At 50.1% G+C, this 15,505-nt stretch overlaps 17 non-coding genes across 17 annotated transcripts; 12 read left to right on the top strand and 5 right to left on the bottom strand.

The window, feature by feature from the left end:
- Positions 1–793: 793 nt before the first annotated feature.
- Trnap-agg lies at positions 794–867 on the bottom strand. The gene has a single exon. It is a non-coding gene; the product is annotated as a tRNA-Pro (tRNA).
- A 379-nt stretch (positions 868–1,246) lies between these two features.
- Positions 1,247–1,319, top strand: Trnav-cac. The gene has a single exon. It is a non-coding gene; the product is annotated as a tRNA-Val (tRNA).
- Positions 1,320–1,477: 158 nt separating this feature from the next.
- Positions 1,478–1,550, top strand: Trnav-aac. The gene has a single exon. It is a non-coding gene; the product is annotated as a tRNA-Val (tRNA).
- Positions 1,551–2,724: 1,174 nt separating this feature from the next.
- Positions 2,725–2,797, top strand: Trnav-cac. The gene has a single exon. It is a non-coding gene; the product is annotated as a tRNA-Val (tRNA).
- A 158-nt stretch (positions 2,798–2,955) lies between these two features.
- On the top strand, positions 2,956–3,028 carry Trnav-aac. Its single transcript has one exon. It is a non-coding gene; the product is annotated as a tRNA-Val (tRNA).
- Positions 3,029–3,748: 720 nt separating this feature from the next.
- Trnap-agg lies at positions 3,749–3,822 on the bottom strand. Its single transcript has one exon. It is a non-coding gene; the product is annotated as a tRNA-Pro (tRNA).
- A 379-nt stretch (positions 3,823–4,201) lies between these two features.
- Positions 4,202–4,274, top strand: Trnav-cac. The gene has a single exon. It is a non-coding gene; the product is annotated as a tRNA-Val (tRNA).
- Positions 4,275–4,432: 158 nt separating this feature from the next.
- Trnav-aac lies at positions 4,433–4,505 on the top strand. Its single transcript has one exon. It is a non-coding gene; the product is annotated as a tRNA-Val (tRNA).
- A 725-nt stretch (positions 4,506–5,230) lies between these two features.
- Trnap-agg lies at positions 5,231–5,302 on the bottom strand. The gene has a single exon. It is a non-coding gene; the product is annotated as a tRNA-Pro (tRNA).
- A 380-nt stretch (positions 5,303–5,682) lies between these two features.
- On the top strand, positions 5,683–5,755 carry Trnav-cac. The gene has a single exon. It is a non-coding gene; the product is annotated as a tRNA-Val (tRNA).
- Positions 5,756–5,913: 158 nt separating this feature from the next.
- On the top strand, positions 5,914–5,986 carry Trnav-aac. The gene has a single exon. It is a non-coding gene; the product is annotated as a tRNA-Val (tRNA).
- Positions 5,987–6,706: 720 nt separating this feature from the next.
- On the bottom strand, positions 6,707–6,780 carry Trnap-agg. Its single transcript has one exon. It is a non-coding gene; the product is annotated as a tRNA-Pro (tRNA).
- A 379-nt stretch (positions 6,781–7,159) lies between these two features.
- Positions 7,160–7,232, top strand: Trnav-cac. Its single transcript has one exon. It is a non-coding gene; the product is annotated as a tRNA-Val (tRNA).
- Positions 7,233–7,390: 158 nt separating this feature from the next.
- Positions 7,391–7,463, top strand: Trnav-aac. The gene has a single exon. It is a non-coding gene; the product is annotated as a tRNA-Val (tRNA).
- Positions 7,464–14,133: 6,670 nt separating this feature from the next.
- Trnap-agg lies at positions 14,134–14,207 on the bottom strand. Its single transcript has one exon. It is a non-coding gene; the product is annotated as a tRNA-Pro (tRNA).
- A 379-nt stretch (positions 14,208–14,586) lies between these two features.
- Positions 14,587–14,662, top strand: Trnav-cac. The gene has a single exon. It is a non-coding gene; the product is annotated as a tRNA-Val (tRNA).
- A 158-nt stretch (positions 14,663–14,820) lies between these two features.
- Positions 14,821–14,893, top strand: Trnav-aac. Its single transcript has one exon. It is a non-coding gene; the product is annotated as a tRNA-Val (tRNA).
- Positions 14,894–15,505: the final 612 nt, after the last annotated feature.

Here is a 15,505-nt window from a genome sequence, read left to right as displayed (position 1 = left end):
GTGTAGCGGTTATCACGTCTGCCTAACACGCAGAAGGTCCCCGGTTCGATCCCGGGCGGAAACACTTTTTCATCACTTTAAGCAAGACTTACTAACATGCATCTGCTACCACCTGTACCCGAAACTCTGTGCGGGGGTAATCGCCTTCACGCGTCGGACCAGAGTGTCAATTGCTCACGTCGAATAAGAAATTCGTTTGATATTGACGGCGAGCTTTTTGCGCTGACTCAGCCACTGACGTGCGATCAGTTTGCACAAAACGCGTTGGCTCGTCCGGGATTTGAACCCGGGACCTCCTGCACCCTAAGCAGGAATTATACCCATTTTTTTTTTTTTTTTTTTGAACCTGTCTCCACTGTTAGGACACTAAGCAGTGTGGTTAGCTGCATTCAACCCCCGTGGCAATGTCTTGCAGTCCTCCAGCTTTGTTGACCACAGTTAGGTGCCTCGATAAGAGGTGGACAGGTGTCGCATCGCTCTCGCCGTCACTTGTTACCACGAATCGTACTTAACGTAGTTTTCTGCAAGCGTCAGCGTAGCGTCAGTCGAGCTAAGTCGGGCCAAGTCGCATAAGAGGAGCAACAAAATGCGCATTTCCGGTACCGGGAATCGAACCCCGCGCCTCCTGGGTGAGAGCCAGGTACCCTAGCCACTTTTTTTTTTTATTTTTTTTTTTTAACGCGTCGGACCAGAGTGTCAATTGCTCACATCGAATAAGAAGTTCATTTGATATTGACGGCGAGCTTTTTGCGCTGACTCAGCCACTGACGTGCGATCAGTTTGCACAAAACGCTAGGGCTCGTCCGGGATTTGAACCCGGGACCTCCTGCACCCTAAGCAGGAATCATACCCCTAGACCAACGAGCGCTGTGACACGGTGATTGCCAATTATTCCAATCCCTCGATGTCGTCCAGGGTGCCCTGGAAGTCTCGTGTACGCTGGCGGGATGGGGGCGGCCTTCCTGGGCTGTCGGTACCTTCATGTAGAGCTGCCGCTGGGCTCGCACTGCTTGCTGCTGAGAAAGTGATTGCTTTGCTGATATGACTCGCAATAACGACTGCGCGAAACGCCGCTATCTCGTTAGGGGTGCTACGGCAGACACCCTCTCGAGCACCCCGAAGACTTCTTGAGCCCTCGGCTGTGATGGGTTCCAGGCTGACAAAAGATCTGTCGTGTGTGCATTCGCCGACGATAGAAAGGCTGAGGCAAGTTTGAGTGAAAAAGGATGGACTCGTCGTGTCCGTCGTTTCCGTAGTGTAGCGGTTATCACGTCTGCTTCACACGCAGAAGGTCCCCGGTTCGATCCCGGGCGGGAACAGTATTTTCCTGCCTATGTCGTATTGTCCTCCAATGAGCCACTTCGTGTGTGGATCTGCCGCACGTCCCTTCGTTTTGCAAGTACCACATTTATTGAATTTTTTAGTTACGATGGCAACATCACTACAAGTTGTCTGTGCAGTACGGTGCACACAAGCAGTTTCCGTGGTGTAGCGGTTATCACGTCTGCCTAACACGCAGAAGGTCCCCGGTTCGATCCCGGGCGGAAACACTTTTTCATCACTTTAAGCAAGACTTACTAACATGCATCTGCTACCACCTGTACCCGAAACCTTCGTAATCGCCTTCACGCGTCGGACCAGAGTGTCAATTGCTCACGTCGAATAAGAAATTCGTTTGATATTGACGGCGAGCTTTTTGCGCTGACTCAGCCACTGACGTGCGATCAGTTTGCACAAAACGCGTTGGCTCGTCCGGGATTTGAACCCGGGACCTCCTGCACCCTAAGCAGGAATTATACCCATTTTTTTTTTTTTTTTTTTGAACCTGTCTCCACTGTTAGGACACTAAGCAGTGTGGTTAGCTGCATTCAACCCCCGTGGCAATGTCTTGCAGTCCTCCAGCTTTGTTGACCACAGTTAGGTGCCTCGATAAGAGGTGGACAGGTGTCGCATCGCTCTCGCCGTCACTTGTTACCACGAATCGTACTTAACGTAGTTTTCTGCAAGCGTCAGCGTAGCGTCAGTCGAGCTAAGTCGGGCCAAGTCGCATAAGAGGAGCAACAAAATGCGCATTTCCGGTACCGGGAATCGAACCCGCGCCTCCTGGGTGAGAGCCAGGTACCCTAGCCACTTTTTTTTTTTATTTTTTTTTTTAACGCGTCGGACCAGAGTGTCAATTGCTCACATCGAATAAGAAGTTCATTTGATATTGACGGCGAGCTTTTTGCGCTGACTCAGCCACTGACGTGCGATCAGTTTGCACAAAACGCTAGGGCTCGTCCGGGATTTGAACCCGGGACCTCCTGCACCCTAAGCAGGAATCATACCCCTAGGACCAACGAGCGCTGTGACACGGTGATTGCCAATTATTCCAATCCCTCGATGTCGTCCAGGGTGCCCTGGAAGTCTCGTGTACGCTGGCGGGATGGGGGCGGCCTTCCTGGGCTGTCGGTACCTTCATGTAGAGCTGCCGCTGGGCTCGCACTGCTTGCTGCTGAGAAAGTGATTGCTTTGCTGATATGACTCGCAATAACGACTGCGCGAAACGCCGCTATCTCGTTAGGGGTGCTACGGCAGACACCCTCTCGAGCACCCCGAAGACTTCTTGAGCCCTCGGCTGTGATGGGTTCCAGGCTGACAAAAGATCTGTCGTGTGTGCATTCGCCGACGATAGAAAGGCTGAGGCAAGTTTGAGTGAAAAAGGATGGACTCGTCGTGTCCGTCGTTTCCGTAGTGTAGCGGTTATCACGTCTGCTTCACACGCAGAAGGTCCCCGGTTCGATCCCGGGCGGGAACAGTATTTTCCTGCCTATGTCGTATTGTCCTCCAATGAGCCACTTCGTGTGTGGATCTGCCGCACGTCCCTTCGTTTTGCAAGTACCACATTTATTGAATTTTTTAGTTACGATGGCAACATCACTACAAGTTGTCTGTGCAGTACGGTGCACACAAGCAGTTTCCGTGGTGTAGCGGTTATCACGTCTGCCTAACACGCAGAAGGTCCCCGGTTCGATCCCGGGCGGAAACACTTTTTCATCACTTTAAGCAAGACTTACTAACATGCATCTGCTACCACCTGTACCCGAAACCTTCGTAATCGCCTTCACGCGTCGGACCAGAGTGTCAATTGCTCACGTCGAATAAGAAATTCGTTTGATATTGACGGCGAGCTTTTTGCGCTGACTCAGCCACTGACGTGCGATCAGTTTGCACAAAACGCGTTGGCTCGTCCGGGATTTGAACCCGGGACCTCCTGCACCCTAAGCAGGAATTATACCCATTTTTTTTTTTTTTTTTTTGAACCTGTCTCCACTGTTAGGACACTAAGCAGTGTGGTTAGCTGCATTCAACCCCCGTGGCAATGTCTTGCAGTCCTCCAGCTTTGTTGACCACAGTTAGGTGCCTCGATAAGAGGTGGACAGGTGTCGCATCGCTCTCGCCGTCACTTGTTACCACGAATCGTACTTAACGTAGTTTTCTGCAAGCGTCAGCGTAGCGTCAGTCGAGCTAAGTCGGGCCAAGTCGCATAAGAGGAGCAACAAAATGCGCATTTCCGGTACCGGGAATCGAACCCGCGCCTCCTGGGTGAGAGCCAGGTACCCTAGCCACTTTTTTTTTTTATTTTTTTTTTTAACGCGTCGGACCAGAGTGTCAATTGCTCACATCGAATAAGAAGTTCATTTGATATTGACGGCGAGCTTTTTGCGCTGACTCAGCCACTGACGTGCGATCAGTTTGCACAAAACGCTAGGGCTCGTCCGGGATTTGAACCCGGGACCTCCTGCACCCTAAGCAGGAATCATACCCCTAGACCAACGAGCGCTGTGACACGGTGATTGCCAATTATTCCAATCCCTCGATGTCGTCCAGGGTGCCCTGGAAGTCTCGTGTACGCTGGCGGGATGGGGGCGGCCTTCCTGGGCTGTCGGTACCTTCATGTAGAGCTGCCGCTGGGCTCGCACTGCTTGCTGCTGAGAAAGTGATTGCTTTGCTGATATGACTCGCAATAACGACTGCGCGAAACGCCGCTATCTCGTTAGGGGTGCTACGGCAGACACCCTCTCGAGCACCCCGAAGACTTCTTGAGCCCTCGGCTGTGATGGGTTCCAGGCTGACAAAAGATCTGTCGTGTGTGCATTCGCCGACGATAGAAAGGCTGAGGCAAGTTTGAGTGAAAAAGGATGGACTCGTCGTGTCCGTCGTTTCCGTAGTGTAGCGGTTATCACGTCTGCTTCACACGCAGAAGGTCCCCGGTTCGATCCCGGGCGGGAACAGTATTTTCCTGCCTATGTCGTATTGTCCTCCAATGAGCCACTTCGTGTGTGGATCTGCCGCACGTCCCTTCGTTTTGCAAGTACCACATTTATTGAATTTTTTAGTTACGATGGCAACATCACTACAAGTTGTCTGTGCAGTACGGTGCACACAAGCAGTTTCCGTGGTGTAGCGGTAATCACGTCTGCCTAACACGCAGAAGGTCCCCGGTTCGATCCCGGGCGGAAACACTTTTTCATCACTTTAAGCAAGACTTACTAACATGCATCTGCTACCACCTGTACCCGAAACCTTCGTAATCGCCTTCACGCGTCGGACCAGAGTGTCAATTGCTCACGTCGAATAAGAAATTCGTTTGATATTGACGGCGAGCTTTTTGCGCTGACTCAGCCACTGACGTGCGATCAGTTTGCACAAAACGCGTTGGCTCGTCCGGGATTTGAACCCGGGACCTCCTGCACCCTAAGCAGGAATTATACCCATTTTTTTTTTTTTTTTTTTTTTGAACCTGTCTCCACTGTTAGGACACTAAGCAGTGTGGTTAGCTGCATTCAACCCCCGTGGCAATGTCTTGCAGTCCTCCAGCTTTGTTGACCACAGTTAGGTGCCTCGATAAGAGGTGGACAGGTGTCGCATCGCTCTCGCCGTCACTTGTTACCACGAATCGTACTTAACGTAGTTTTCTGCAAGCGTCAGCGTAGCGTCAGTCGAGCTAAGTCGGCCAAGTCGCATAAGAGGAGCAACAAAATGCGCATTTCCGGTACCGGGAATCGAACCCGCGCCTCCTGGGTGAGAGCCAGGTACCCTAGCCACTTTGTTTTTTTTTATTTTTTTTTTTAACGCGTCGGACCAGAGTGTCAATTGCTCACATCGAATAAGAAGTTCATTTGATATTGACGGCGAGCTTTTTGCGCTGACTCAGCCACTGACGTGCGATCAGTTTGCACAAAACGCTAGGCTCGTCCGGGATTTGAACCCGGGACCTCCTGCACCCTAAGCAGGAATCATACCCCTAGACCAACGAGCGCTGTGACACGGTGATTGCCAATTATTCCAATCCCTCGATGTCGTCCAGGGTGCCCTGGAAGTCTCGTGTACGCTGGCGGGATGGGGGCGGCCTTCCTGGGCTGTCGGTACCTTCATGTAGAGCTGCCGCTGGGCTCGCACTGCTTGCTGCTGAGAAAGTGATTGCTTTGCTGATATGACTCGCAATAACGACTGCGCGAAACGCCGCTATCTCGTTAGGGGGTGCTACGGCAGACACCCTCTCGAGCACCCCGAAGACTTCTTGAGCCCTCGGCTGTGATGGGTTCCAGGCTGACAAAAGATCTGTCGTGTGTGCATTCGCCGACGATAGAAAGGCTGAGGCAAGTTTGAGTGAAAAAGGATGGACTCGTCGTGTCCGTCGTTTCCGTAGTGTAGCGGTTATCACGTCTGCTTCACACGCAGAAGGTCCCCGGTTCGATCCCGGGCGGGAACAGTATTTTCCTGCCTATGTCGTATTGTCCTCCAATGAGCCACTTCGTGTGTGGATCTGCCGCACGTCCCTTCGTTTTGCAAGTACCACATTTATTGAATTTTTTAGTTACGATGGCAACATCACTACAAGTTGTCTGTGCAGTACGGTGCACACAAGCAGTTTCCGTGGTGTAGCGGTTATCACGTCTGCCTAACACGCAGAAGGTCCCCGGTTCGATCCCGGGCGGAAACACTTTTTCATCACTTTAAGCAAGACTTACTAACATGCATCTGCTACCACCTGTACCCGAAACCTTCGTAATCGCCTTCACGCGTCGGACCAGAGTGTCAATTGCTCACGTCGAATAAGAAATTCGTTTGATATTGACGGCGAGCTTTTTGCGCTGACTCAGCCACTGACGTGCGATCAGTTTGCACAAAACGCGTTGGCTCGTCCGGGATTTGAACCCGGGACCTCCTGCACCCTAAGCAGGAATTATACCCATTTTTTTTTTTTTTTTTTTGAACCTGTCTCCACTGTTAGGACACTAAGCAGTGTGGTTAGCTGCATTCAACCCCCGTGGCAATGTCTTGCAGTCCTCCAGCTTTGTTGACCACAGTTAGGTGCCTCGATAAGAGGTGGACAGGTGTCGCATCGCTCTCGCCGTCACTTGTTACCACGAATCGTACTTAACGTAGTTTTCTGCAAGCGTCAGCGTAGCGTCAGTCGAGCTAAGTCGGGCCAAGTCGCATAAGAGGAGCAACAAAATGCGCATTTCCGGTACCGGGAATCGAACCCGCGCCTCCTGGGTGAGAGCCAGGTACCCTAGCCACTTTTTTTTTTTATTTTTTTTTTTAACGCGTCGGACCAGAGTGTCAATTGCTCACATCGAATAAGAAGTTCATTTGATATTGACGGCGAGCTTTTTGCGCTGACTCAGCCACTGACGTGCGATCAGTTTGCACAAAACGCTAGGGCTCGTCCGGGATTTGAACCCGGGACCTCCTGCACCCTAAGCAGGAATCATACCCCTAGACCAACGAGCGCTGTGACACGGTGATTGCCAATTATTCCAATCCCTCGATGTCGTCCAGGGTGCCCTGGAAGTCTCGTGTACGCTGGCGGGATGGGGGCGGCCTTCCTGGGCTGTCGGTACCTTCATGTAGAGCTGCCGCTGGGCTCGCACTGCTTGCTGCTGAGAAAGTGATTGCTTTGCTGATATGACTCGCAATAACGACTGCGCGAAACGCCGCTATCTCGTTAGGGGTGCTACGGCAGACACCCTCTCGAGCACCCCGAAGACTTCTTGAGCCCTCGGCTGTGATGGGTTCCAGGCTGACAAAAGATCTGTCGTGTGTGCATTCGCCGACGATAGAAAGGCTGAGGCAAGTTTGAGTGAAAAAGGATGGACTCGTCGTGTCCGTCGTTTCCGTAGTGTAGCGGTTATCACGTCTGCTTCACACGCAGAAGGTCCCCGGTTCGATCCCGGGCGGGAACAGTATTTTCCTGCCTATGTCGTATTGTCCTCCAATGAGCCACTTCGTGTGTGGATCTGCCGCACGTCCCTTCGTTTTGCAAGTACCACATTTATTGAATTTTTTAGTTACGATGGCAACATCACTACAAGTTGTCTGTGCAGTACGGTGCACACAAGCAGTTTCCGTGGTGTAGCGGTAATCACGTCTGCCTAACACGCAGAAGGTCCCCGGTTCGATCCCGGGCGGAAACACTTTTTCATCACTTTAAGCAAGACTTACTAACATGCATCTGCTACCACCTGTACCCGAAACCTTCGTAATCGCCTTCACGCGTCGGACCAGAGTGTCAATTGCTCACGTCGAATAAGAAATTCGTTTGATATTGACGGCGAGCTTTTTGCGCTGACTCAGCCACTGACGTGCGATCAGTTTGCACAAAAACGCGTTGGCTCGTCCGGGATTTGAACCCGGGACCTCCTGCACCCTAAGCAGGAATTATACCCATTTTTTTTTTTTTTTTTTTTTTGAACCTGTCTCCACTGTTAGGACACTAAGCAGTGTGGTTAGCTGCATTCAACCCCCCGTGGCAATGTCTTGCAGTCCTCCAGCTTTGTTGACCACAGTTAGGTGCCTCGATAAGAGGTGGACAGGTGTCGCATCGCTCTCGCCGTCACTTGTTACCACGAATCGTACTTAACGTAGTTTTCTGCAAGCGTCAGCGTAGCGTCAGTCGAGCTAAGTCGGGCCAAGTCGCATAAGAGGAGCAACAAAATGCGCATTTCCGGTACCGGGAATCGAACCCGCGCCTCCTGGGTGAGAGCCAGGTACCCTAGCCACTTTGTTTTTTTTTATTTTTTTTTTTAACGCGTCGGACCAGAGTGTCAATTGCTCACATCGAATAAGAAGTTCATTTGATATTGACGGCGAGCTTTTTGCGCTGACTCAGCCACTGACGTGCGATCAGTTTGCACAAAACGCTAGGGCTCGTCCGGGATTTGAACCCGGGACCTCCTGCACCCTAAGCAGGAATCATACCCCTTTTTTTTTTTTTTTTTTTTTATACACACGCTATTTGTCACGTACACGCGTCGTTGTTACTACTGAGTGGCGTTTCGCACGGAGAAGGAGTGACCGCAAACGCGTGCTTCACGTAAAATTCATCGACGGGGATGGGATTCGAACCCACGCGTGCAGAGCACATGGGATTAGCAGTCCAACGCCTTAACCACTTTTTTTTTTTTCTTTTTTTTTCGCCTTAACCACTTTTTTTTTTTTTTTTTCACATTGGATTAGCAGTCCAACGCCTTAACCACTTTTTTTTTTTTTTTTCCAGGGACCTTTAGATCTTCAGTCTAACGCTCTCCCAACTTTTTTTTTTTTTTTTTTTTTTTTTTTTTTTTTTTTTTTGAAGCAGACACTCTACCACTCGAACGAATATATCTATTGAAAAAAATATTAAAGAATATCCACCACACAGCCACTTCAAAAGAAGTACAGTACTGAAATTAAAATCCTAAAACATGACTATATAATGTAGACTGCTTACTGAAATAAAGGTTAAAACACGAAAACTTCAGTCCTGGTGTAGAGAAGAAACATACATAAAGGCGACAAATTCAGAAACAGTATAAAAGAAAATGGCTCACACAGGTGACCTTAGCCAACACCCTCTCTTTCAAATGTCAGGCTAAGCATATTGGCAAAATCATCTCGGAGGCCTGGCAATCGCAAGCGCTGCCAGTAAGCAGTAAGCATGTACTGCCGAAACGCTAGGTGTCCATCCTCTTCATGACAACTGTTGACAAAATGTACGAAATGGCCAATCAACCACATGACGGTATGGAGCTTCGTCCGCGGAAAAAAGGAAGAATCGGGCCGGACGATGATGTCAATAGTATAAGCGGCTTCAGCAGACCTAGTGACAAAAGCAAGTTGTTTCCTGAGCCAACGCCAATTAGCAAGGTGCCCACAGCAGGTGAATCGATGTTCAAGGGTATCCAGGAGACCACACCGAGTACAGGTGTCCGTGTCAGAAAGACCAATACGGTGCAGTCGTACATTGGTGGGAACCAAATTATTTATTACCCTATACCACGTGGACGCCACGGCCATAGAGTGGATCGGCAGACTAACGTTCTTCCAGACGTTCCTCCAGGACACGGATGGAGACGCCAGTTCTATTGGATTGGGACTGGCCAGCCCCTCCCAGCGGGCAATCAAGCTCTTGGTCGTTGGCACCGGTCGCCGCAAGAAGACGTCACCGAGGTAACTCACCGCAATGTAAAATTCCCGAATGTGTTTCAACTTAAAATTTAGGCGTCCGACATCGACAGGTGGAGCAAGGCTCGCCGGACGCACAACAGTAAAAAGCCTGGATGTAATTGAAGTCACTTCTTGCGTAACAATTAGAGTCGTTCGGCGGACGTACAAAGCAGACGCCTTGCGAGTAATGTCAGAGAGCCCCAAGCCTCCGGAGAGACGCGGTTTCGTCATTACCTCGTAACGTAACTTGAATAGATGGCCCTTCCATATAAACCTGCTAGACAATTGGCGCAACCTTTTCGCCACCATCATGGGAAGTGGGAACAGCTGAGCAACATAATAAGCTTTACATAGGACGTAGGTGTCTAAAATTCGGACTTTTTGCAAAATGGTAGCAGAGCGCTGCTCATGGACCATCAGAGCCCCCTGTATCTTCTCGGTGACAGATTTCCAATTGAGAGCCGCCATTTTTAGAGGACACCGATCAATGATAATCCCCAAGGACGTATGGCGATCGACAAAAGTGGCCCAAGGGACGTCAGCATCGCGAAATCCTCGAATATCAAGGAACTTACATTTACCCTGATTGAGACGCGCTCCAGAGACACGACAGTATGCATCAACTGCCCCTTTCAACAACGGGATATCATCTCGTTGACGGAGGAGAACAACGACATCATCCGCATATGCCTTAACCGAGAGCTTCCCACCAGAGAGGGACATACCCTGAAGCTTGAGAGCAATAGTCCGAAGCAGCGGTTCCAGGGACAAAACGAATAAAGACATAGAGAGCGGACTACCCTGAGGCACTCCGCGGCGGATAGCAATGGGCGGCGTCAGCTGCCCATTGACAGACACCCGAGCTGTTATTCCCCTGTACAAATTGCCAAGAACACCACGTGATGAAGCGTTAAAACCTATTGTATCTAAAACACGATCTAAAAACACATGACTGACGTGATCAAAAGCCTTATAAAAATCAAGGAAGGCAAAGGCACAATGTACGTTTGTAACCGCCGCAACCGAGACAACATCCCGATATTCGGCTACTGGTGTCAGAATAGATCTATCATGAAAACAACATTGATGTGCACCAATCACACCCCGAAGCAGAGAAGACAGCCGGCTATTGAGCGCTCTAGCAGCTGTCTTATAGTCAAAATTCAGCAATGTGAGCGGACGAAGATTGGCAGCAGATAAACGACCAGAGGACTTCGGAATTAAAACAATTTTCCCTACTTTAAAATCGGCAGGCACATCCATCCCTCTGACAATCTCATTTAAAATCTGCGTAAAAATGCCACCCAAAAGAGGCCAAAAACGGAGATAAAATTCTTTAGGCAGGCCGTCTGGACCCGGCGATTTACTGGACGGAGAGCGAGCAATAAAATCGAAAACATCATCTACCTGGAACTCCCGGAGAAATTCGCCGTTCGCGTCAGGCGCGATCGTCGCAGTTAGATCCCCAAAGACATCATCCGAAAGAGACTCACCAGAATCATCGGCAGAATAGAGACTAGTGTAATACTGATGAAGAGCACGAACCATTTCCTCCTGTGCACTAAGCTGTCGCCCATCATCCACCGTAAGAGAAGAGATGAAGGAGCGACGACGACGAGTCTGATGCCGTAGCAGGTGGTACAAGGATGTCAGTTCACCTTCAACAAGAGAGTGAGGTTTCGACTTAACTCGCAGACCATCCATCTGTCGTCGTTTAAGGCTCAAGAGCTTGGCTTTAATACGACGAACATCATGGATCCGCAGTGGAGAGGTACCCGCCGCGTCATATAGTTCACGCAGGACAGAGTAGTAATATTCATACGTGTTCTTAAAATCACGCGTCCTAGCAGCACAGTAGAAAATCAAAGTCTGACGAATCTTGGGCTTGGCAAACGCAGTCCACCAAACCAGCAAGGAGGGGTATCGCGGGACAGAGCGAAGACATCGCTCCCACACGCCACTTATAACATCATCCATAGCACTGTCGGCAAGGTGGGAAACATTTAACATCCACTGGGAACGATAAAGTTTTGCAGGTTGGCGACTAAGATTTACAGTTGCAGTAAAAGCACAATGGTCAGAAAAACTAGTAGGAATAACATCGACAGAAAGAATTTTATCACATAAAAAATCAGATAAATAGAATCTGTCGAGTCTACTGCATGAGGACGCGGTAAAAAACGTATATTTCACCAGGGTTGGATATTTGTGTTCCCAAACATCACGCAGATGCATCGTACGAACTAAGTCATGTAAATCACGGCAATAATTAAAATTGGGGGACTGGTCTGCAGGGCGTAAAACACAATTAAAATCGCCTCCGAGCAGGAGACTCCGAGGACTCTGGCGCAAAAGATAAATAAGCTCTTCTTTATAAAAGCGCGATCGAGCCACAGTGTGACCCGAACCAGAGGGGGCATACAAAACAACGAGGCGGAGATCAAAAAGACGACAACCAATCCCACGGCCAGAGTCAAGGGAATTCAATGTCAGTAATAGGAATGCCCTCTCGAAAGAAAAGAGCAGTTCCTGTTGAATATTCCGGCGCGACATTAAAAACAGTTTGAAATCCAGGTAGAGAGAGATCAGAAAACAACACTTCCTGCAAAAACACTACGTCCGCACAGGCGTCGTAAATAAACTGCCGCAAAGAGGCAATGCGAACGTCGGACTCAATACGGTTAACATTTAAGGTAAGAAAGGTGTATGCCTGAACCATAGAGAGAAAAGCGAGAAAACAAATCACCTACACCGACGCACCAGCGTCACAGTCCATAGCAGGGGTGACGGAGGCATCCGAGGGAGGGGGACTGCTACCCCGTTCCGCGGATCCCTTACGTTTCGGTTTTTTACGAACAGCATTAACGTTCGGCTGAACGCGTAACTTGCGTCGGCTGACGGGCAAGGAAACTTCAGCCGCCGGTGACGTAGGAGGGTCAAGTTCTGTATCCGACACCACCCGCGCCGGTCCACATGCGGGATCCGGGGTCGCGGGGGAAACATCCGACAAAACGGAATGGTCAACACCTGCACTAGCTTCCGGCAAACATGGACTGCACGGAGGCGAAACGTGAGCAGGAAGGTCCGAGGCCGCAGAGTTGGAAGGAAGCGGAGCAGCTCCGCTGGCAGAGGTATGGGGCAGCGAAGCAGGAAGTTGTCGCGGCTCCACTTGTTGTGACATCGAAGTCGGTTCGGAAGACGGCGCCAACAGGCCCGACCGACGACCCGACTCGAGAGAAGCTGCGTCGGAGGGCCGGAGGGGCGCCAGCAGCCGCCACCGGAACCGCTACCTCAGGAGGGCAGGGAGCAGCTACAGTACACAGTGGCTCGGAGGATGCCGGTCGCTCGGACTGGGGCATCTCAGGGAGATCCTCATCCGTACTATTTCCATCGTGTGGGCGACGCCTCTTATTATTCAAAAGTGGCACACCCACCTGAGGGACAGACGGAACAACATCAGATTTAGCACGCAAAGGAGGAAATTCTGTATCAGGGGTGCGCAAAACCTGTGGCGGGGCGCTACTACCACTGGACTGTGCTACACCAAGAGCAGAACCACCTGCAACGAGGTCAGCGACCGTTAACTTGCGACGCTGTTCGAGAGAATTTTTTAAAACACAAACTCTCCGCGGACAGTCGGTACGCACGTGACCACTTTCATTGCACAAAAAACAGGTGCCAACCTGACCACTATATGTTACATGGACACGATATCCACCGATCTGCAGGTGAGATGGAATATTCTGCTTAACGTGCATTTCGACTGAACGAATACCACTGTAACATTGCAGGCGATGTTGGCTTGACCAGCGTTCAAGGCGAATGCTCTTTACATCACCATACTTCTGTAGACCCTCCTTAAGATAGACATTATCCACCTCCGGTGGAAGGTTGTAAACACGAACATTGGTATACGTGATGGAAGCATTGGAAAGCAGCACGGTACTTACAGAATCATCCCGATGCCGAAAGAGAACTTGATGACCATATTTAGAAAGAATTTTATCAACCTGAAGTGGGTCCATAAACTTAACAAAGAAAACATACAGTTCGGTATCAAAATAAGCAGTGTGCACCTGATCCGAATGAACACCAAAGGTATCTACCAACCAATCATGAATCTCAAGAGAACTAGGTTGCACATGGCGGGTTGACTTGTCAAAAGCAAAACTAACTGTAGCCTGACGAGGAATAACCTGGGACGACATTTTCAAAATATGCGGTCGAAACCGCTACACAAAAAACACTGAAATAAGGACAGAAAGTAACACAAGGTACGAAACAACGACGGAGAAATACTCTCAGAAGTTGCAACACAACACGTAACAAAAACGATAGTCCACTATACGTAACGCTACGGCGGAGCGGAAGACTAGGCACGTCCACACTGCACGGCGTCTAAAGCGGAACTAGTCGAGCTAAGTCGGGCCAAGTCGCATAAGAGGAGCAACAAAATGCGCATTTCCGGTACCGGGAATCGAACCCGCGCCTCCTGGGTGAGAGCCAGGTACCCTAGCCACTTTTTTTTTTTATTTTTTTTTTTAACGCGTCGGACCAGAGTGTCAATTGCTCACATCGAATAAGAAGTTCATTTGATATTGACGGCGAGCTTTTTGCGCTGACTCAGCCACTGACGTGCGATCAGTTTGCACAAAACGCTAGGGCTCGTCCGGGATTTGAACCCGGGACCTCCTGCACCCTAAGCAGGAATCATACCCCTAGACCAACGAGCGCTGTGACACGGTGATTGCCAATTATTCCAATCCCTCGATGTCGTCCAGGGTGCCCTGGAAGTCTCGTGTACGCTGGCGGGATGGGGGCGGCCTTCCTGGGCTGTCGGTACCTTCATGTAGAGCTGCCGCTGGGCTCGCACTGCTTGCTGCTGAGAAAGTGATTGCTTTGCTGATATGACTCGCAATAACGACTGCGCGAAACGCCGCTATCTCGTTAGGGGTGCTACGGCAGACACCCTCTCGAGCACCCCGAAGACTTCTTGAGCCCTCGGCTGTGATGGGTTCCAGGCTGACAAAAGATCTGTCGTGTGTGCATTCGCCGACGATAGAAAGGCTGAGGCAAGTTTGAGTGAAAAAGGATGGACTCGTCGTGTCCGTCGTTTCCGTAGTGTAGCGGCGGTTATCACGTCTGCTTCACACGCAGAAGGTCCCCGGTTCGATCCCGGGCGGGAACAGTATTTTCCTGCCTATGTCGTATTGTCCTCCAATGAGCCACTTCGTGTGTGGATCTGCCGCACGTCCCTTCGTTTTGCAAGTACCACATTTATTGAATTTTTTAGTTACGATGGCAACATCACTACAAGTTGTCTGTGCAGTACGGTGCACACAAGCAGTTTCCGTGGTGTAGCGGTTATCACGTCTGCCTAACACGCAGAAGGTCCCCGGTTCGATCCCGGGCGGAAACACTTTTTCATCACTTTAAGCAAGACTTACTAACATGCATCTGCTACCACCTGTACCCGAAACCTTCGTAATCGCCTTCACGCGTCGGACCAGAGTGTCAATTGCTCACGTCGAATAAGAAATTCGTTTGATATTGACGGCGAGCTTTTTGCGCTGACTCAGCCACTGACGTGCGATCAGTTTGCACAAAACGCGTTGGCTCGTCCGGGATTTGAACCCGGGACCTCCCTGCACCCTAAGCAGGAATTATACCCATTTTTTTTTTTTTTTTTTGAACCTGTCTCCACTGTTAGGACACTAAGCAGTGTGGTTAGCTGCATTCAACCCCCGTGGCAATGTCTTGCAGTCCTCCAGCTTTGTTGACCACAGTTAGGTGCCTCGATAAGAGGTGGACAGGTGTCGCATCGCTCTCGCCGTCACTTGTTACCACGAATCGTACTTAACGATAGTTTTCTGCAAGCGTCAGCGTAGCGTCAGTCGAGCTAAGTCGGGCCAAGTCGCATAAGAGGAGCAACAAAATGCGGCATTTCCGGTACCGGGAATCGAACCCGCGCCTCCTGGGTGAGAGCCAGGTACCCTAGCCACTTTTTTTTTTTTATTTTTTTTTTTAACGC

This window comes from Schistocerca piceifrons, unplaced genomic scaffold (assembly GCF_021461385.2).
Source record: "Schistocerca piceifrons isolate TAMUIC-IGC-003096 unplaced genomic scaffold, iqSchPice1.1 HiC_scaffold_776, whole genome shotgun sequence".
In the NCBI taxonomy this organism is placed as follows: domain Eukaryota; kingdom Metazoa; phylum Arthropoda; class Insecta; order Orthoptera; family Acrididae; genus Schistocerca; species Schistocerca piceifrons.
This window is presented reverse-complemented; position numbering and strand designations above follow the sequence as displayed.